The 21,494-nt window shown below is 45.1% G+C and overlaps 1 long non-coding RNA gene across 1 annotated transcript; it reads right to left on the reverse strand.

Annotated features, from left to right (window-relative positions):
- Positions 1 to 16,837: 16,837 nt before the first annotated feature.
- On the reverse strand, positions 16,838 to 21,489 carry LOC128271456 (uncharacterized). The gene is made up of 3 exons (XR_008269222.1): positions 21,425 to 21,489; positions 20,880 to 20,964; positions 16,838 to 18,484 (listed from the first exon to the last, which is right to left on the reverse strand). It is a non-coding gene; the product is annotated as an uncharacterized LOC128271456 (long non-coding RNA).
- Positions 21,490 to 21,494: the final 5 nt, after the last annotated feature.

A 21,494-nucleotide genomic window follows, 5' to 3' on the forward strand; every position in this document is an offset into this window, starting at 1 on the left:
ATCGCGCGCCAAGCGTCGGAAGTTCGTTCTTTTTTCTGTGTCTTCCGCTTGTTTTTTTTGTTGCTCTGCCTCTTTGGCAGCCTCTCCCTCGAGAGAGGATCTTGTTCCACCGGAACAGGATGTTGAGAATTGTTGTGCCCTTGAGTACGCACCGTGATGATCCCGAGGATGATGATGATGGGAGTGTCACTTGCCGGCGGCGGCCTTCGCCATTGACTCACCGGGCAGGGTAGGATAAACACGGGCGCGCACTCGAGAGGCCTAGTTTCCCTAGCCGTCGCTCGGGGACACGTCCGGTGCTCGGGTAAGGACGGAAGTCGGCTCGTGCCTTGAAGCGGAACTGCTAGGAGTGTTGCTGGCTGGATTGAGTGCAAAAATCTTTAGTCGCCAAAAGGCACGCCACAGACAGCATAGACGCAACGGATCTTTGCGTTGGGATCTGTTTGCGTTGTTTCCATTGGCGCCGTCGCCGCCGTCGGTACTTTACCAGCATCGAATTACCTCGCGGACCGGAATCGACGGCCGGACGTTCGGCGTCGCGTAATTATCACTTATCTTCCAAGTGCTCCCTCCTGTCAGCTCCCAGCAATCCGCCGGCCAGCATCCGGTCGTGTGAGAGAATCGTCGGTCGCCGTCACGGAATCGACGGGGAAATAAAAGGAAATCCACCGGGCGCGGTCCACTCGCTGGGTGGACAATTATTGCGATGCGATAACTGCATCTTCGACTTCACGCTTCGAGCGGACCCGTCCCCGTCGGGTTTGCTATCTGATAATTGTTTGTGGATGCGCTGGATCATTCCTTGCTGGAGGCTGCACATTTCTGAGGCTCTTGAGAAGACGATCACTTAATAAAAAAGGCGACTCAGTATGACTCGAGAACTAGCAAAACCTTTGCTGCTGCGATTCCCGTTTAGAATCAACTTGAAACAATCTAATGAATAACAGTCAGTCGATGTTTTTATCGCGCGTTATATTTAAAACATCGCTTAGAGGACACAGCGCAATGTTTTGGGGACACAGCGTGGTGACTAAACGAGATCTAATTGCTGCAACGATCAATCAGGAATTCGATGGCTTCCAACCCATGTAACAGTGTGTGCCCCAGAAAAGCTTCCACATTGACACGCTTTTCCCAATCCCAACATATTCAAATATTTAACGAAAGAGCTGGATCGAAACGGTGCCCGAATCGAATCGAAATACTCTGCGGGGCTTTCGGACAGTGGCGGAACTGAACTTGCTGTAACCATTTTTCCACTCAAGTGGTCCCCGACAAAGTCGCGACTACGGAATGCCCCCAACAAACCGGCTCCACCGACCCGCCCGTCACGATCCGGTTGATTAGCCCGACGACGACGACGACGACACCGGAAGCTGAAACGATTTAACGGTATCACCGGAGGAGGGCCACGCAGGTGTGCCCGAGACGAGACGCAGCTCGAGTCATCAACGAATCATCAAAGATGGCAAATAAATGGCTCTCTCGCCTCACGCCGAGCGCCCCAAACGAGGGCCGAGGGCGAGATGAAGTTGTAAAAGGTTGTTTCAAATAAAATCGGTAGCCCCCAAAAGCGAACGGTCCGCCGTGGGAAGGTCGAGGCCGGCTCCGTCTGCGGCTTTCACTGGGCGGAAGAAAATGACCGAGACCGACCGGTGCCTAATTTTACCGATTCACCATTCCTCGCGCCGCCGCCGTCGTCGTGCGTTCTGCGCACACAGCGCTCATTAAACTTTACGATCCCCGCGTTAAAAGCTGCTCGCGGATGCTGCTCGCTGATTAACGCTGAAAAATAGGAAAAACCTCCAGCCTCGAGCGAAGAAACAGCCAAAAAAGGAAGGCCTTAGCCCAACGATAGCTGACTGAGAATGCAACAGACTTGCCCTTTTTCATGTGGCATCGGTCGGCCGGGAGGCTCGAGAGGCAGATGTGCATTCTAAGTCGCCGCGCGAAGGCCAACCACATGGCGCGGCCGAAGTGGCATGTGAATGGTGAAGATTTATGATCGTTCCTTCTCGCGCAGCGATTCTGCGACAGCCAGCATGGTAATGAGCGACCTGTTGCTTCGCGGGATCCTCTCGGCACGGTGATGCAACCGATCCGTACGTGCGTGTCACCTTCCACCATCGGTTTCGGGCTCAAAGAATCAATCGATGGGCTCAGCTCAGCTCGGGAGATATTTTTCCCTTCGCCGACAACATGTTCCGTGCTCCGCGTGCTAGCGGAACGGAGCGACCTCAACCTGCTCCGAGGGAACGAACGTGTTGAAGTGAGCGAATTGGTTTCGATTCGCGGAAAAGATAACTTCAAACTAACAATCTAACGCCAGGCTGCCAGGCGTTACAAGAGATCCCTCACACCAACACAACCGTTCGTCTTCAACTCGCGCAACGCTTGCGGCTCGGTTCGGGCAGCGCCAAGAAAGGGCACACTGTGGTGCAAAAGTATCGCACCACCGGTTTGGATCTGGGGCTTAAAATCTGATTTTTTGAAGGAAAGTGTACAGTTGAGAGGTCCAAAATATGTGCTCATATTTAATCTTCATTTTCCACAATTAACGGAAAATTTGGAAACTTTATTCAAATCGGTCTTGTTATTAATAACAACAATTCTCAATATTAATTGATATTATATTGAGTAAATAATTATATAAATAACTCAACATAAAACTTTACTTAAAATAAAAATAACAGACAAGACATTTAATTCTCGTACAAAAGTAATACACCGATCCCGGCCCGGTGCGACCCTTTTCGACCACACCGTGTATGATTAATAAAATTTAATAAACCCATTGCGGCCCCGTCGCTCGCACATTCAATGCTAAGCCGATGCGTGGGAGTTGTGATTACAAAATTTATTATTCGCCATCGAAGCCTGGGCCACAGCAGCTGCGGATCTCTGGGCCGCGCGCGGAACGGCACAAGGCACGGCACGTCGTTCCGCCTACCGTCGTCGTCGTCGTCGTCGTGGCCGTGGTCGTCGTCTCAGGCCGTTTGGAAACCCGAAACCAGCAACAACAACAGCACAGACCTCGGTAAAGGCAATTTAAAATTCACACTATAAAACGACACTAAGCCTCTGGGAGGTTTCAGGTCGCGGATTTTAAAGCCGCGCTCGGGGCTTCGGGGGTCGCGCATTTCTCGGACCGCGACGACCACATTCTGGGCGCGCTGTGTCCGTGTGTTTGTGTGTCGCGCATGAAGGGGTTAGCCACTGAGACGGGCCGCGAGTGCCGTGAGAGAGCGGACACCATCCAACACACACTTCGTTCGTTTACAGCTGAGCCCGGTTGGATGTAAAATGAACCTAAAAACAGCCTCAATGTGTGCCTGAATGACGGTGCCACCGTTTTGACTGTTCCGTTTTCTTGTGTCTGCTCTTTTTTCCCTCTACGCAACGCGGCGACAAAGGAACGGGTGGCTCACCGTGGGGCATTCAATCCTGTGTGTGCGAGGTGTAAAATGAGATTTTCTCCTGGACGGCAACGACTCGTGCCCGCGGACTCGTCACGAAATTTGTCCGCAGCCGCGCCATGACGTTGACAAGCGTAGGGTAGGGCTTAAAGTTTTGAGAAATGATCGGATGGATTAGCTGCCATGGTAATCCTCTAGCCCCGGGACGAGAGGCTGTCGATCGCGCTCGCAGCAAAGGTCTGTTGAACGCGAACCATTTTGTTCAAAACGTTCTAGTTGTTTTGTATTAATTTAGAAAAAATCAAATCATTTTCTTTTATCAACACAATTTCGGTTACAACCTGCACCGTTTTTGAGCTTCCAAAACCTGCCCGAACTTTAATTCGATCAAGGCGCACCTTCACCTCGGACAGCTGAATCTGGATCGAGCTGCCTCGCTGTCAACCCGAGGCTAAATGGGACTTTCTTACTGACTTTTTGTTATCTCGATGCCAAAACAAATACGCCGCAGTCTCTGACCGACGGCGAGGTTATCTTATCTGGGTGGTTTCTAACCAAAAATCAAACAACCCCAACACCGCTGGTGATTTACCAGCCTGCGGCAACGGGTACATCTAAGATAAACAAGTGCCTCGCCGTCTGACGGGCTTGTGGTGCAATACCCGATGGTGGTCTGAAAAATGTCCGACCTAACAAAGATGCAAGACACTTCGTTATGAATTTTATTATTTATTTTCCAACATGTATCATTCTTAACATGTAACTTTACACTCTAAAAAGTACTACTTTTCCGAGTTCAAAATAATTGCTCACTAAGGAGATTGTCTATCTTTATTTGACGAAAAGCTCTGTCCTTCGATGACAGCTTTCTAATGTCTAAATGTTTATTTTAAATGTGACAAACCAACTATTTTTACATGTTCATAACCTTGGCCATCTTCGCCAGTGAGTTCGGTTGTCGTCTAGCACCATTTGACGAACTTTGGCGATGTCTTCGCCAGTAGTTACAGTATTTGGAAGTCTCGATCGTTCATCGACTGGTTCAGCTATTACGGCCGGTTCTTCGTAAGTGCTGGTGCAAGGTCCCCATACGCAGAATCCAACACATCTTTGACTTGACACCGAGATACTCAATTTCTCCATTTCTACGAAAATACTGGCATCAACTTACTCAAACGTTTATTACACAAAAACTACGCATCCAGACTGGCTGTAAATTTTGTTGAGTAACTGTCAGTAGATTGACAACCGAATTTATTGGCTTTTATTTACTAGTGCTGCCACCTTGAGGTCTAAAACATATCAGACCACCCTCGCAGATGGTCCCGCTGAATGTAGCAAACGATGCGACTTCTAAAGCGACTGGTTGGAGCGACTAAGCATACCAATTTAGAGCACACACATGTAACGCGTCGAACGAGCAAATAATTAATTCATTGAACAAGCTTAACCAGATACCGGTGGACGGTGCATTATTAATATTCCGTTCATTTCACCTGTGCTCCGGGTGAACCGCTTGCAGGCAGATCTTTGCGCGGAGCCGCGGTCTGTAGGCTTTTCGCCATAAATCAGCGGCTTGTTCGCAAGTTACGGTCCGAATATTAATGCCACTTTGGAACGATCTAAATGCAAGCTTCGTGCATGATAAATCGGAGCAGCACCCGCAGCAAACATGTTGATGGGCTCCAACCGAAACTCTTTCGAGAGTGATGTTAGAAATTGTTTGAAATGCCAACAGTCACCGCACATTTTTGGGAAAAAATCAACCATCCTTCCAAGGTCCTTACAGAGGTATAGTTTCGCGCGCGTTCTAGCGTGGTGTAGACCTTGCTTGAAGAACATTAGCCCGTTCTAGAACTCGGTTCGATTAATTACACTGCCACCACCATTTCTACACAAATCCCACCGTAAACCCGCTTGACAAGTTTTGTTACCTCGCTGAGTGGGCGAACTTGTGTTAAACCCCCCTACCAGGTTTCTTGTTCTAGTCCGACCCGTGCTTTGGCGTAAGCACGCGTTACGCGCCGGCTCTGCAAAAGTTCGATCGGTCCGTTCGTCGAGGGGGTTCGTCGCGTGTCCCACATGCAGCGCACGAAGTTCTTTGTTTCCCGCAGTTGCGCAGTGCAGCGACGGTGAGGGCCAAAAGGCATGCAGCGAGTCGCGTTCTTGATCTCGCGCCACGTTCCGATTCAGCTGGCCCGCTGATCTGCATGCCACCACACACCACCACGACGAAGGCTCCGCACAACAACAAAGCGAATCGAAGAAAGAAACGAACGCAAACGGGCTCCCTTGGAAAGGGTAATATTTCGCCGTTAAATCATGGCCCCAGCAACTTTGGGCCTGTCAATGTAGCGGTCGCCCGGCGCTAGTGTGCGACAAGCATAAACAACGCCCCACCGGGGCGGGATGGTGCGTGCTGCTATTGTGACAATGTTGCCGCTTAAAAGTCCGCTCGTCTCAAAGTGGGTCTCTCGAACGGGCAATTTGCCCTCCCATGCGCCCGGTGAGCCGGAAAACGGTCTGTTATTGTTTGCCGCCTCAAAAGTCACTTCAGAAACTTTGGGCGACTTTTCGGTGTAGATTTTCATATTTTGCCCACGTTTAACCTTGCCGCCGGGGAAGCAGAAAAACGAAAACTCCAATCGAGTAAACACATCCTCTTCTTTTGAAACCACCTTTTTTTACCACACAGAAAAGGTTTGTGTTTTTCTTGGGCTGTGCCCAGAAACAGTCGGCAGAAAAACAACAAATCATTAAAAGTGAAATGGTTTTGGGGCCGTGCGCCGTAAAGCTGCTGACGGACGGCCATGACTTCTTCGCCGACGATGACAGCCGACAATTTTCCGCCGGCGGTTTCTGTGCGAAAGCTGGCATGCCTAGCGGAAAGATCACGAACAAGATCACGCCCCGGAAGTTCCCAACGGCGAAGTTGTGCTTTAATTATTAAGCCCAAGAGCGGAGCTCTCGGCAAATACACGCGTTTGTTGTTTGCTTCTGCAAACAAGTCTTATCTGAACAAGTCTATTGACCGTGTCCTGGTGAGTTTGCAAACTTCACTTGGAGCAAACAGTGAGATAGGATTCCGCGAATAACGCTTTCGCTATCTACTTAGACCTACTTAGCGTGGTGAGAGACAAGTATGTATTACTTTTAACAAGTGCGACCCCGTATGCTACACCCTTCAAATGAGCAACGATCGGACTGGAGATCGTTTCCTGCACCCCAGAAAATGGCACAGATTTTTGCCAGTCGTCAGCCACACCAAAAGATGCACATCTGTGGCTGAAGATCGCGCCGGAAAGCTGATACTCTTCAGCACTCAGCTCCGGACCCGCAGCAGTACGGTTCAAAGCGCAGAGAGCCCACCAGACCGTGCCTGAAAGGAAGTGCAGCAGCAGTTTTCAATTTTTGCATTTGGCCCTTGGCCATGCTACAGTTCACAGAGACAGAGAGCTGCAACGCACCGCGGGTGCTGCGTAAGAGAAAACATTCGCTTTCGTGCGTGCGTGCGTGCCCGTGTCCGTGTGTGTGTGTTGTGCTTGGAGCAACATACGGGCCCCCTGAAGGTTAGGGGCCCCTGGAGCATAAATGATCGGATGAATGAGCGAGGAGAACCACGGACCCGGAACCCCGGGGCACAGTGCGGGAACCCGATGCAAACAGGGCGCAAGTAGAATGGAGAAACGGCCACAAAAAAGGGCAGGAAAGAAAGCCCCCGGAGGCCCGGAGGGTGAAGAAAGTGCCCGACGGAAAGGGAAGAAAAACTTAGGCCGCACCCGGCAGCATAAGAGGAATGGAAAGGATGGAATGAAAGAACCAGGGCCACTCCACAGCCACACACACACACACACACACGCTACCTGAAGAAGGTGATCATTTCGAAAGCTGGCAAATAAAACAATACTGCGCGAGTGGAGAAGGCAAAAAGAGCCCACTCACCAAAGTAAACCAAACATCTCAACCCAGCATAGGTTGCGGAGGGCTCGAAAGACAGAGACGGAGAGGGTCCGAAGATAATGAACGAGAATATGGTGCAAACAACCCCCGTCCCGACGGCAGCAACATAACTGCTTTGTGTGTGGTGAGCTGCGGCCATGTGCTCTCAGCATACATCTCTCCTACAACCAACCCCCGACACCAACACAGCCAAACAAAGGCAATGATCGAGTCCGAGGCTGGTCCACGCTCAAGAGATCGAGTCATGTGAACTTTACCTGTTCACCTTTTCCCGGTGAACCCCTCCAGGCGGCAGCATAACCTTTTTTTTCTTTCTTCTCTCTTTGCTGGGTCGATGGTGGCGCGGTGCCCTGTTCCCTCGGCTGCGCCCGGTGGTTGTACGGCTTTTATGGTACAGCCCACGATGCGCTCCGGTGCAACATGTGTGTTTCGAGGGTCGCCGCTCGTATTGAAGGCGGAAGAAGCATTCCGAAACAGCTTTCAGCCCGGTCCCGGGATTCCTTTTCGAACGCGTTTTTGGACAGCGCTTTTCGCACGATTCGCATCCGAATCCTGTGCAGCCCCCTACTTGAAGGATGCGCACGTTGCATAATTGCATACCTGTCCGCGAGCAGATTCTCGGTTCTTGATCCCGATTACGAGGCCAGGATTACCGGGGCCAGGACACGGAGATTGGATGATTACTGTCCAAAAACACTTGCACACACGGCGGCCCACAAATCTCAACATAGTCGTCGAGCGCAGAGCATAAGAGCAACATTTCGCATTGAAACAAATGAAGAACAGTTGGGAGGATTACTTTTCGGCAAATTTTGCGGTGAGTCCGCGGGAAATCAATTATCTCATTTTCCCGTCAACCGCGACCGGGGGCCGAGGGGATTTGGCTTAAACTGTTGGCTGATGTTGGGCTGGAGTGTGGGATCGAACTTTGCGCAAATAGTACTTGCACCGAGCAGCGGTATCTTATCTGGCGGTCGTCCGTATAGACATGAACTCGGACAACCTCGAGCCAAGTGTCGGTACCTTGTTGTCTCCTCCCGGGCGCCATATTGCCGTGGCGACGTTGAAAAGTTTCCATTTTACGGCACCCAAAGCAACAAGCGTACGTACAGTTATGCGTGCGTCACGCATGAGGAAGGCTTCAGTTTCCGGTTGTTTATGGCTGAAAATTTATTCGCATCCAAGCAGCAAAAGGACTCGGCACCGGCCAAATGCTTCAGCGGCTTCCAAAACGAGAGATTTTGGAGTCCGGTTTCGCGATCGTAGAACCTCGTCGAGCGGGGCCACGTAAGCGCCGGCAATCGCTCAACGGAAAATAGACATCCGAGTGTTTGATTTCGCCCCGGCCCCGGGGTTGGTAGTGGTGTATAAATAATTTATGACGCAATAAGATTTGCTCGATCGAGTAGCAGCTCCGAGCAGCGGAGCGCCGTTTGTGAACGTCTCGCCGCGATGAAGTCGCTCGGAAATCGCGTGGGCGACAGAAAGCGAAGCTTCCCAGTGGAAACCCGAGTTCCAGAGACCCTTTTAACTTTCTACAATTTATGTCCAAAAGGAGTTTACTAATGGCTGCGTGCCATACCTCTCATTTCGTTGATCTCATGCCTGTGATGGTAGTCCTTGAGAAAGCAGCTTCCACCGGCGATCAGCGCGGTCAGGACGAGCAGGACGCCCGCAGACACCCGCGGTGACCACACACCACCACCCATCGTAAAACCGTTTTAGCCCGTAGCCAACAACCAAACACACACACACACAAAACACACGCCAAACAGGTTGTTTCCAACGCAACTGTGTACTTGTCGCGCGCTATCTCACCGAACCACTTGTTGCTGCTCACTAGCTCACTCGCTGTTAGCTCACTGGTGTCGCTTTTCCTCACTCGCGCTTGCTTTGGTTCACTGCACACGCTCACCCGCTGCTCACTCTGCGGCCATGGTGGTGTTTCCCCGGAGCCTATGCGCCGTTTATGTGCGGCCAGTGCAAGTTGTAATTGAATTTTTAGCACGAACAATTTTTGGTCATCTCCTCGAAACACAGCCGACGCTCCTTTCTGATTTGGTGCAACACGCAAACCCCGTTACCGAGACACTGAAGGCGCTGATATGCTACGGTCGCGGTTTCAAACAGATATCGTACACTCAATTCTGTCACGTTTTTTACAATGTAACACGCTGTTGCCTTTTAAACTCTGGTCACCAAATTCGCACTCGTACCGCCGACCGATGAATCAACTGTTTATCTGCGACGCCCGTTTCGTTGTTTGCACAGCCTCACTTTTCGCACTCAGCACTTTTACAGACGCGGCAAGATGGTGTGACGGTCGTTCGAACTTGCGGACCACGGCTGCTGCTAACAACCCACCGTGACATGATGATGTTGATGATGACGATGATGACGGTTGAAAATTCGGGTGTTTCGGGGGCGTTTTGATGTTTTTTGTTCCATTCACTGTCTGTAGTCACTTATCACGCCGCGGTGCTGGAATTCATCTCGGCAAAGTCCAGACTTCCAGACTCCCTCACGTGCATGTTCATACAGGAGTTAAATTTTATGTCTCTTTTGCGTACAAATCTTTGTTGTTCTCGACTCCTACGCTTTTGGGCACATGCACAAAAAACTAAACCCCATTCATACCCCGAGCCTGAACACAACACTTGGTGCTTGAGAACGACGACTTAGCAAAAAAAAAAGGGAAACAACGCAAACGCACTCTCCGAAGTTTCTCCGACAACTTCTCTCGAAAAACTGAAACGCCGACGCTTCAGACTTATGCGTACGCGTTTGCGCTCTCGGTCCTGCACTCGTCCGTTGTCGCTTCGTCAGACATCGTTTTCTTCCCTGCGTCGCTCTCTCTCGCGGAGATTCGGTTCGCGGCTCTCTCTGTGATGTTTTTCTTTACACTATGCTCTCATCGCGATCTTCGGCGATCGGCGCGAACATGCAATGTTGCTGTACTAGCTTTTACATCTAGAACCTGCAAACTCTCATTTCGAGTATGAAGAAGTAAATCGCACTACGACTTAAATTTATTTTCAGAAAACTAGATCAAGTAAAGCCATTTATGGATTTAAGTACCAGTTAGATTTTAGAATTAATCTTTCAACCAAAATATAAATATCGTTCTTTGTGTCAGAAAATTAAACCCCTTTGTAACCATGAAAAGCGAACTCACTATGCAAGATATTGTGCATACCACTGTACAAACCACCGTCTCTTGTACAGGATGTTGTGAGCAACATGAATATGTTGCAAGAAACGTTGCATGCGATCAAAGCATACAATTGCGTGCCATTAATTTCCAAATTTAAAATTTTCCGTTTCTCATAATATGAAGTGCATGTGAAAATGTGAATTTAATGCATTGAATAAAGGTTTAGTAAAGTTGATTCAAATGCTGAAAAGCATGAAGAATATGACTTTAACAACAAGCGTTTAATTTTCTTTTGTCTGTCATACTTACCGGATAATACTGTTACATGCTCTCGTTCGCCTGTTTCAAAATTCACTAAAAGCCTTGTAAAATACAAAACAATCAAAACTGAAGAAAATAGTTCAACTAAAATAGTTTTAAGCATTCCAATAACATTCAAAAGGCAAACAACTATTGATAAACGTAAATTTCCAATGGCCCTTTAAAATCAATCCAAACTAAATCATTGTGAAACAAAAACAATCATTTTATTCACTTTATTCTATTTGTTCCTCGCCCACATATGCATTTTTATTGTTTTTTTTTGTTCGTTAGTTTCGCGTCGTTTCTTTGTGAACTTGCATTTGCTGCGCATTGTCGTGCCTTATCTCTGTGTGTGGGGTTTTTATGCTTGAAATTATTCGATAGTTGCATCCTTCATTTACCTAGTTCTTGATCGTTTTTAGCCATTTCAATTTGGTGTGCATGCGCGCTACGCATTTTGGAACCTTCGCCATAAGCTAGTGGGGGGCTAGTTTCAGCTTCATTTCCAAATTATTGCAACTGTTGTTTTTCTATTTTCGGGGATCGTTCTCCCATGCTCGACTCGGCTAGCCATTCTCAAGGGCGTTTGTATATTAGAATAATCTTGGCTAATAGTTGTTTTTTTTTCCTCTACTACGGAAACATGGCGCTGGGCTTAATGTTTGCTTGTTAAGCTGGTTTGCTGATGAGTTCCTTATTTGTCCGTGTCTGTGCGTTGTAGCTAAGTATTAGTTGCTTTAGCTTTGAGTATCATTTACTGTATCATTCGGCTTTGTAACTAACCTTTCTTCCGGTCCTTATTTCTTATGCGTATAGCCAGGCAGTTCTGGCGATGATCGAATGTTTATGTTTTACCAAACATCATTACAAATTTTGTCAATATAAGCAAATGTTTCAATTTTGTCTTGCAAGTTCCAAACCAGATATGTGATAGATGCGGCTTTTTGGTAGCATTAAAATGAATAGAATGTGGTTGCTCAACACTGAAACGGCAAAGAAATTGCATCTGCCTGGCGCATACCTAGAATTATCTAGAAGAAACCTTTCAGCTTAAAAAAATGCAACCGAAAACGGTTTCACCGTTGGCGGCAGCGACCTGAAGAGCGCCGTTCTGAAGTGCATTCCGTGTTCAGCGATTCAGTTTAGCAACTCTGATAAACACACAGTTTGCTGCACTTTAGCCTTTTTTCGTTTGCTCACATTGATCCAATTTCAATAATTAGGCACTCAAGTGTAAATCAAATCTTCTATTTAATATAGCTCTATGATTCCCTATGAATATGTTTACCGACTCAATCTTCATTCCACATTATCCTTTGCATTTTGTTATGATTTTCATTATGTTTTCCTTCGGGTTTTTTTGCATGCTTTGTAAATTTCCTAGCCCTACTATCTGCCTTTTGAATCGAATGAGATAAATCGTATGCTGCATTCAGTTTACTGCTCAAATTTGTTGCTTTAACTAAAGTCAATTTGCCCTTGATTCGCTAAGATTGCTGCAGCAGCTTACCTATCACAATGATTCCATGCAGCATTGCTCAATCCCTACATCCTCACTGTCGTAGTGGAGGTGCCCTTAGTGAATATTGGATTTAGCGTAAGCAAAAATCTTGATATAACAATCAAATTTTAATATACTGGTGCTAGCTGTTTATCATCATAAAAAATAAACTCTGATGTTCTTAAATTAGTACCAAGCACAATTGTTACACTCGATCTTAAGTGGTTTCGTTCATTAGTTCCAGCAGCGTCTCTAAGTTGCTCTATTATCGACAGTTTATAATGCAGCACAACAGATGCGGCAGGCCTGACTAATTTAGGCAAATTTTGCTTGTATATAAACCATTTCGCACTGTACGTATCTTCACTACGGAAAAGTGACGCATTAACTCGTCTGAGTGACTCTATTTCGAAATGATGGTTTGCTAATGCTGTTCCTTTTTATGTTGTTGCTAGTGTTTCTGCTGCGTAGGATGCAGAGAAGTCTACATTGCCGGAAAGCTAGGCTAGTACGTAAAAGTATCTACAAACAGTGTTACTACAGACTACAGTAACGCTCGCTCTCAATATTAGTCGACTGAAAACTGATAAATACGACGTGTTTGATTCAGGTATAAAAAAGACACATACAAAATAGTCGAAACTTACCAAACATATAATAAATTCAAAGGCCAGTGTCATTTTAAATTATTTTTTACGGAATGATCTTGATATTTTGTCTAAATTTAATCGATAGTCATTACTCAGACACATAAATTATTATTCGAATCATTTTCAATCTCAGGCGATAATCGCGCGCTGTGTAAGAGCACTCTTATCAGTAGTAGGATAGTATAGTTTACGGCGTTTAGATTTACGGTCAACTGCACTACAGAATTGGATTTGCTTACGCTTTACTACTGCTTTCGTCATCTATAGTAACAATTGTTTGATTTCTTTCTTGCTTGTCTGCAACACGGTTCTTTAAGATACATCTATGGTGCATGCATAAACTTCTTTTTTTTTACTGCCTTGTATTCGGTTTTGTGAACACTAGTGTTGTAGAGTGCCATCGGAATGGCATTCGGTGCATTTAGCGTTTGTCATCCACCCGCTCTAGATCACGTTTTATGAACACTAATTTTCGGATTATATTCAAAACTGAGATGGTTTCGACAAGTTATGTTATAACTGAAAGAAAATTGGAATAAAAATGTTCCTCGCTTTGAAATGTTTAAAATTAAGTAAATCATGTAGTGAACAATTCATCATGGGTTGAACAATTCATTTTGGATTTAACGCGATCATTTGTTTCATACGTTTGAAGAAAACATATTCTATCTATTAAACTATGACGACAATTAGTGTAAAAACATCGGTTTAATGTTATTGTGATCACTGTTCGGCGTCCCGGTGCATTTTATCAGCGAAACATGAAGAGTAGTAAACTATGGCAGTTTGTATTTTGTTTAACCCAACTCAACTGTTTTACCTTTTGCACGTATCGGTAAGAATGTTCTGTTATTTCCACTAAAACGTTTGTGATAAGCACGGATTTGGATCCCACAACTGGCGGGGGTTTAAAATTCAAATCATGTTCGTTAAAATGGTTCCATAAATCTTAGTAGAGCCGTTTCGTATGAAGTGCATGTTTCCTGCGCTTTTCATGTTTTCATATTGCTGCTTTTTTCTTTCTTTAACTGTTTGTTCTTGTTTATCCTAAGTAACATTAGTTCAATACATCGCTAGCAACGGTCGACCACTTCGGTGGCAGTCGGCGGCGGGTACTTAAGTACTTTACATATGCGCCACGAATATGTATTAACTCTTAGCACGGTTTTAACGATATGCATCTCACGTCACAGCAACATGCCACATCTTGCTCGATTCCGTAAGCGATTTTTTTATTCCTTCGTTCGCGCCAGCGCCCAGTTTTCTTCTAGTTTTTACATCTCGTGCCTTTTTCTTCCCTATCCCGGCCATGCCAAGCTCTTAGTAAGCCAACAGTCTTACTGCTATTGGTTTCAGTTTTTGGTTGTGTTTTGCGCCTAGCGCCATTGGTATTCTTGCATGTTTAGAATCTGTCCTTCGTTCACAGTTTTAGTTTTCTCTTCTATTGGCAACCATCGTTCTAGAGTACAACGTTTCTACAAAATGTACAGTTCCTGTTCCTTTTCACGTTCCCTTCGTAACGTAGCTGCTTAGCAAAAGTATTCCAATGAACTACATTAATAACGTGATATTTTAGTGAGTGTTTTTGACATATCATCTGAAATGTTTGCCAATTCTTGAAGCTTCCTTCATTGCAATATACGCGCGTGGTTTAGGGATTGGTCAATCAAAAATTATTTTTTGTTTTTCTGTTTTCTTCCAATTGGTTTCCATTGCTTATAGATTTCATAATGAACCATTATCTAATTGTTGAAGATCAAAAACTATCTTCTCGTCGTGGGACGAAGCAAGTAGTACAAGCTTTTGATAAGTCGCTTTCCAGGACTGATGTCGGTCACGCTGATTTGTTGCACACTCCCTTGCTTCTTCCAACCTCTCCGATTTCTTTGTGTAGTGTGACTGCGAACATGCTCGATGGTGTTACCAAAATCATCCGGCCACTTAAAACTGCATAGAAAATACCGCGTTCATCATAACTCTCTCTATTCGATACTTTCGATTAGTCCAAACTTCGTCTTCCGTCGATGCGTCCCCAAAGACGGCGAAGGACTCTCCCCACATCACACTCTGGTCCAACAGTAAACACCCTCCCGGAGCGCTCTTGCCGGCTCGTTTGCCATGCCCTCGCCGGTCACGCCGGCCCGATATGTCTCATTTCTAGCACGCCACGTTTTCGGGCAACGGATTTTCCGTTATTCGAATCGCGCCATTCTTGGCCCGCATCGCGGCACTGTTCTCATAAATGGCGGCACCGGCGGCACTTCCGCCGATGCACGCACTTCCGCTGCTGGAGATGTTGGCCGTTGCTGTGATGCCGATGTTTCCGCCGCTGTCCCCGTTGTGCTGTTCAGAGCTACCACCGCCGCCGCCGCCACTGCCGCCTCCTCCGGCGGTCACGTTGCCGTTCAGCTTGTCGAACTCTTGATTACACGACACCGTGTCATTGTTGTTGTGGATGTTGTTGTTGTTGCGGTTGATAGCAGTTGCAGCAGCAGCAGCGGCAGCAGCAGTAGCAGGATGGTATTTAGCATGCGGTGAAAATGTCGGTGCTGCCTCAACACCATTAGTACGATTAATAGCTGTAGCTGAATAAAGCGAGGTGCGTGTCTTTGATGGGATGATGTTTCGCAAATGAGCTAGTCGTAATAATTGGTTGGTTTTTATATTTTCTCTGTTTTTGGTAGAAAATATACACTGATTACATTTAATTAATATGATTCCGCACAAAGTTTCAATGTTTGTTTGATTGTTTGTTTGATTTGTTTTTGCTGAGAGCGGTTAGCGGGGAATATTAAATTCGATTACGCGAGACGCTGTGGCAAACACTGCGAGCAGCGCGATTCGAAATGCTACACCTTAACAAAAATATATTGCTTTTCATATCACAACATCGCAGACCCTTTTCATCCCAATTACTTCAACCGTGTTTAACAGGACTCGTAAAAGCCGGCTTGTCTAGGCAGAGTGGTAGATAAACGAAAAATACTTGACTTTTCACTTGCAACGTTCAAAAAAAAAAAAAAAAACAAATTAGTCAGAACTAAAGCAATAAATATAACACAAAACAATAACATCGTTGAAGATTCAACAATCTGTGTATTGAAACTTGTCTTATGCGAGAAACTACTGGGTACTCGACAACAAATACAGAACTGAAATTGATACCGGCGCAACGACATGACGACAGATTATTTGCAATGGAAGAAAAGTGATGAATGGTTTGTTCGATCTGAGTGAATGATTGTGATGAGTTATGTCCGTTGTGACATGATATGATATGGGTGAATGATTTTGATACTGATAGCAAAAATTCAATTACAAAGTTCAACATCACCATGTGGTGTAGATAGGACAAATATTTTGCAACTCGATGAAAGTTTTTTTTTTGATTACCGAAAGCGACTCGTTCGTACCGGTCCCGCATTATATTCGATATTCTCACATAACCTTCGAAGAGTGAAACATGCTTAAACCTATCCTAGATCTACTAGCTCGTAGGAAGGATGACCTAATCATTGGCGCAACTTCTTCATCCAAGCGACTGGTTCCGAAAATATAACTTTCAACATTTAATTGAGCATTAATTTCATCGTCTAGTAGCAGCGTGAACTGATCAAGTCTACCATAAGCGTCAAGTGCTACGAAGTATGCTCTTACAACATTCCGATAGCAGCCGTGGCACTATTCGCTAGAAGTAAATATAGTATACACGGAGGATGCTTCCTTTCGCGATTTGGCCGGCGTCGAGGGGAAAGTGATGGCATTTTCAAAGCGGAATGCATATTGTGCAAACGATTTATTTCTTTCAGCAGTATATGTGTAGAGAGTAAATAGAAGCGATCGAAAGTTCAGGTTTAACAATTTATTCCATATCAAATTACAATATACAATTTTTGACATAACATAAAATACAAAATAAAACTACGAAAAACACAAAGCGCATTGGTGCCGTCAATGTTTTAAAAATCATGCGAACTGAAGGCGGCCACGCAAAGAAACTTACAATAACATAATAAAATAATTCTCGATACAAGAAAAAGGTAGATGATTCGATAAAAGATAAACGTAGAAAATCGGAGCGTTGCGCACCGCATCGCGGTGCCCCGTAGCAACAAGCAAGGAAATTATTCGAACGCAAATAACCAAAGACGAAAAGCGCAGTATAGCGATCGACGGCTCATAAAGCGTAAAGCTCAGGATACAGAGTTTAGACACCGGCCGGTGCCTTTGCTTTAGTGGGGGATGCAATTTTCTTCGAGACTGTGAAAAGAAAATACACATTCCACGAACGGTTTAGCTCGCTTCGCAGTCGAACTTATGGATCTGCTCAGATAACGCAGGGAGTGGAATTTCACTAACTCTACGGGCTGTTATTTTTACATTAAGCAAAAACGATGTTTGTTCGACGTGCAGAAGCATTGCCCTGCACTAGCAATTTACCAAAAAGATAAGCAATAGCATTGATTTTCTACGTAGTGTGTTAAAACATTATTTTTACTCGAATGAAATGGCCTATGAATTGCTACATTTTCTTCAGGAATTTTTTATTTAGTGTAAATGAAATTGATTTACCCGCAATACCCGTCCTGCTTGTGTTTTGTGCATTTCAGTGGCACAACCTGCTCGGTGGAAGACCAGCGTGATGAGGCGTAGCCTAGTACTACTTCACTGCTTCTCACTGCAACCGAGTGAGTGAGTGCGTGTAAACTCGTTTTCCGAACTCGATAATAATTGTTTCGCAATTATTTCCACACTTTGAAAATGGCATTTCAAATCATTAACTAAGCTATCCTAATTGTTCGGTCAGACAATGGCACCCGCAGTAGCAGAATCGATACAGTTCCACAATCTACCCCGCTGATCGTATAAAAGTTGTCCGAACTAGGGAACGTTCTTCACTAACCGTTCAATCATTTCATTTAATTCAAATCGATATTATTTTAAAAACTTAGGGATTTTTATAAGATCATCTTACTTTCGGAAAAATTAAGCCAATCTTTGGTTCATGCAGACCGATTTTGTGCAGGTAGACTTTGTTGTGGACACCTAAATGTATCGTTACCACAAGTTTCACTCACTGCTCGACGTTCGATGCGCGGCTTTTCGTTTGATTGATTTTGGAAAAATAGGTCGTAAAGCATGAATCTATGCGTGTTGCATAAATATTGCAGAATCATTTAACCAACTCGAAACCCGCTTATATTAATCTAAAACGTGTTTAGATTTTTTGTGTTAAATACTTCTCTGCAGCGCAGTTGGTTAATACGATTTTTGCAATACAATATTAGAGGATGTCGCGAGTGCGGGAAACCGCATCCTACATGTGACAGGAAAGGCCTGCAATTATGGATGCCAGGAAATGCAGTAAACTCTCCTACAAGCAAGATCCCTCTTGAGGAAGACCGAGAACGGGATCGGGAATCGGCGGCTTTCTAGGGGGACAAACTTTCTACTGTGCCCGCGCGAGACAGTTTGCCTATCTTTTGCAAAGCTCCGACAGCTAAAAATAAACGAATTGGGGTGAGTGTATGAGAAAAATAAGCAACAAAAGTAACTGAGAAATGTGAGAAGATGTAATGAGAATGTTGATGCGAAAAACAAGTCTGACTTCATGTATGGACCTCAGCGATAGCGAATTTATTACGCGATGATTGTTATGAATTGATTTAATTTGACAACATTAACACACATTATAGTGCATATTAGTGTAAAGTTAAGCTATGTAATTTCAACTACGAATTTATAGAAACAGTGCGACAATGATAAACAAGAATATATGTAAACAACAAATGTGTTAACAGCCGCGCACTTCTACCGTAGGCTTCAAAAGTTTTGTTATAGAACTTTACTAGTAATTTAAAATGCTCTACTCCAACTAAACACAGAACTCGTTTAATCTCAATGAGAAGGGTCATCCGTACAACAAACAATCGGCATTCGACTAAGCTTCAATTAACGTATTTAGTTATGCGCAAAACAAACATAATCGATCATCGATAGAAATTTGTATCGAAATCATATTAGACATTCTCATCGACAAACAAATCCGATGTGTTCGTTTCATTCCGTTGTGATCTTCATCTCTTCCACTATTGAACAAACGAACAGCGGATAAATTTATGAGGAAACAGCACACAGTGACACACACACTCCTTCCGGTCCGCTAGTAAAAGGTAACGTGAGAAAATCTAAGCTACGAGCCAAGGATCGCGCGCTGCACCAGCGTTGAGAGAACAGCAACCAATACTTTCGTCCCGAATCGGCGCCACAAACGCAAAACGCAAAAACCGAATGAATAAGTTACAGGCAACAGCATTCTATGTCAACTTTGAGCGAATGTTTGGGTTTGATTACTTTCAAAGCTCAAACAAACAATTACTAATTGGTTTTATTGCCAGTTCCATCTATATCAGTATCCATAATGTACTTTAGTAACACAGCTTTACAATTTCACTTGCTTCCATCACAACGCTTCAGTAGAATTCACGAAAAAGAAACTAATTTATGCAACCTGTTTGAGCATACATTTCGCAACTAGAAACAAACCAACCAACAAGATCAATAGGCTAAAAGGGGGAATTTCTTTTCCTTTGCTCTTTATCAAAACCGATTGAACCAATCGTTAGGGCCCTGCGTTTGCTAGCGGTGGATAATGATACTATCATTTTTCTAGGCAAAAAAAGCTCAATTCCCTCTAGTTTAGTTGCTACTCTATTTGCTATCCGTCTACAATTCGAAAATCTTCGTTTAATGCATCTCTATTATTTGCGCTTCGTTTGTCCGCATTCCGTGTACCACGGTCCACGGAAGAGTAATACAAATATTGAACACATACAGCGATCATATTAATTTATAATGAAACCAATGCTATCGGATAATGTTTTAATTTATTGTGAGAACTCGATACATGCTGGTTTGGCCTAATGGTTTGAGCTCATTGTTTCAATGTTTCCTTCAGCGTATGATTGATCCTAGATGATAGTTATGATTGCGTCGTGATCGCGTGTGTTGAGCTTGACACAAATTTCAACTAGACTGCCATCGGTTGGGTATGCATTCAAACCAATTAAAGTGTAAAAGGCTACAACCTCCTTACGCTCACAGGACGATGCTGCCATGAGATGGATGTGATGGTGAGCTGTATGCAGTACTAGTTGTGTCCTTTGCCCGTCTACTGACTCGGGAAAACATGTATGGCAGTATGATAGCGATTCCGATTACAGTATGTATTTTAATGCGTACACCCTCAAGCGATACGATGCGAAATGTGGAACGCGAAAACTATTGTTGAGTAAAGTGATGTGAACGTGATGTTTGCGGCGTTGTATGCTTTCGATCAGTAACTCTACCGGCGCTGCTATACCGAACCCGAGCAAAGCGGCCCAAAACAGCACACGGTGTACCACTTGTTTAAAGTCTGCTCCCTACAAACTCCCACGGCTTCGCTAATCTCCCGAAAGCCCTTTCTAGTGTAGCCGATAGCATAGTGTGTTGAGTGTTCATGGGCGCGCGCACAGATAGGTCGTGTGTACTTTTGTGTGCCTGCGTTCAATCGTCAGCATTTTCAATTTTGCCTTCTTTCTGTTCCAGGGTATAAAACGTTATGCAAGACGATGCTGCAGTGGGTGCAGTAGAGCGAATGCTTGGTTAAGGATGCTGCGTTCCATGGAAAACCCACGGAACAGTAAGGGGAGTTTGCAACAAATATGACTTCTAGCCATTTCTAGCGTTCGTGTAAGGCTTGGTGTGCTTTTCGAATGGGGAATAACCAACGGCTCTCGAGTGGAACAGGATCAATAGGTTTTATCAATACGTTCGAATGTGTGTACTATGCGCGCTTACTCTTACATCACTAGGTACTGCTCTGTGTGTGAGTCGGAAAATTTAACACTTACCGTAGCCTTCTCCCTGGAGGAAAAGTCGGAACGCTTCGGCCAGCTTGCCGGGTTGTTCCTCCAGTACCAGGCCGCAATCGGAAATCTAAAAGGAGAAGCAAAACATCAAACGATTGTCGATTTACAGAACGTTGATTTGAATATTCTCCTGCGCTATAGTGGCATTTCGTCACATCGTCATATGTATGTCATTAACATCGGTCCAGTGTATAGGTCTCGTATATCACCACTGCTCCACTCCGTTCGGTCAAAATCTCAATTTGCGTTGGGGACACATTACGTCATACTTGGTGAAGGCAATATGAGCGGGACATAATTATCCCACCGCAACATCACCCACCACGAGGATTAGGTGTCATTTTTTATTCACCCGCAAATAGTGTTACGCAAAACGCTCCACAGTGGCCCTTTCTACCCATGTTCTCGAATCGCATTTTCGTCCTGGGAATACAATCCACCGGTGTGTAACGGTAGGCGTGAAGCGCGTATACGTCGTCCGTCGTCGCGTCGCCCGGTGGTTGATGGTGAAATTATAATGAAATTACCTTCATCCAATTAGTCTTCTCGGGGGTTAGTCTACCGTTGAACGTCACCGTGTCATCGATGTGGGGCGAA

This window comes from Anopheles cruzii, chromosome 3, assembly GCF_943734635.1.
Source record: "Anopheles cruzii chromosome 3, idAnoCruzAS_RS32_06, whole genome shotgun sequence".
Taxonomy (NCBI): Eukaryota; Metazoa; Arthropoda; class Insecta; order Diptera; family Culicidae; genus Anopheles; species Anopheles cruzii.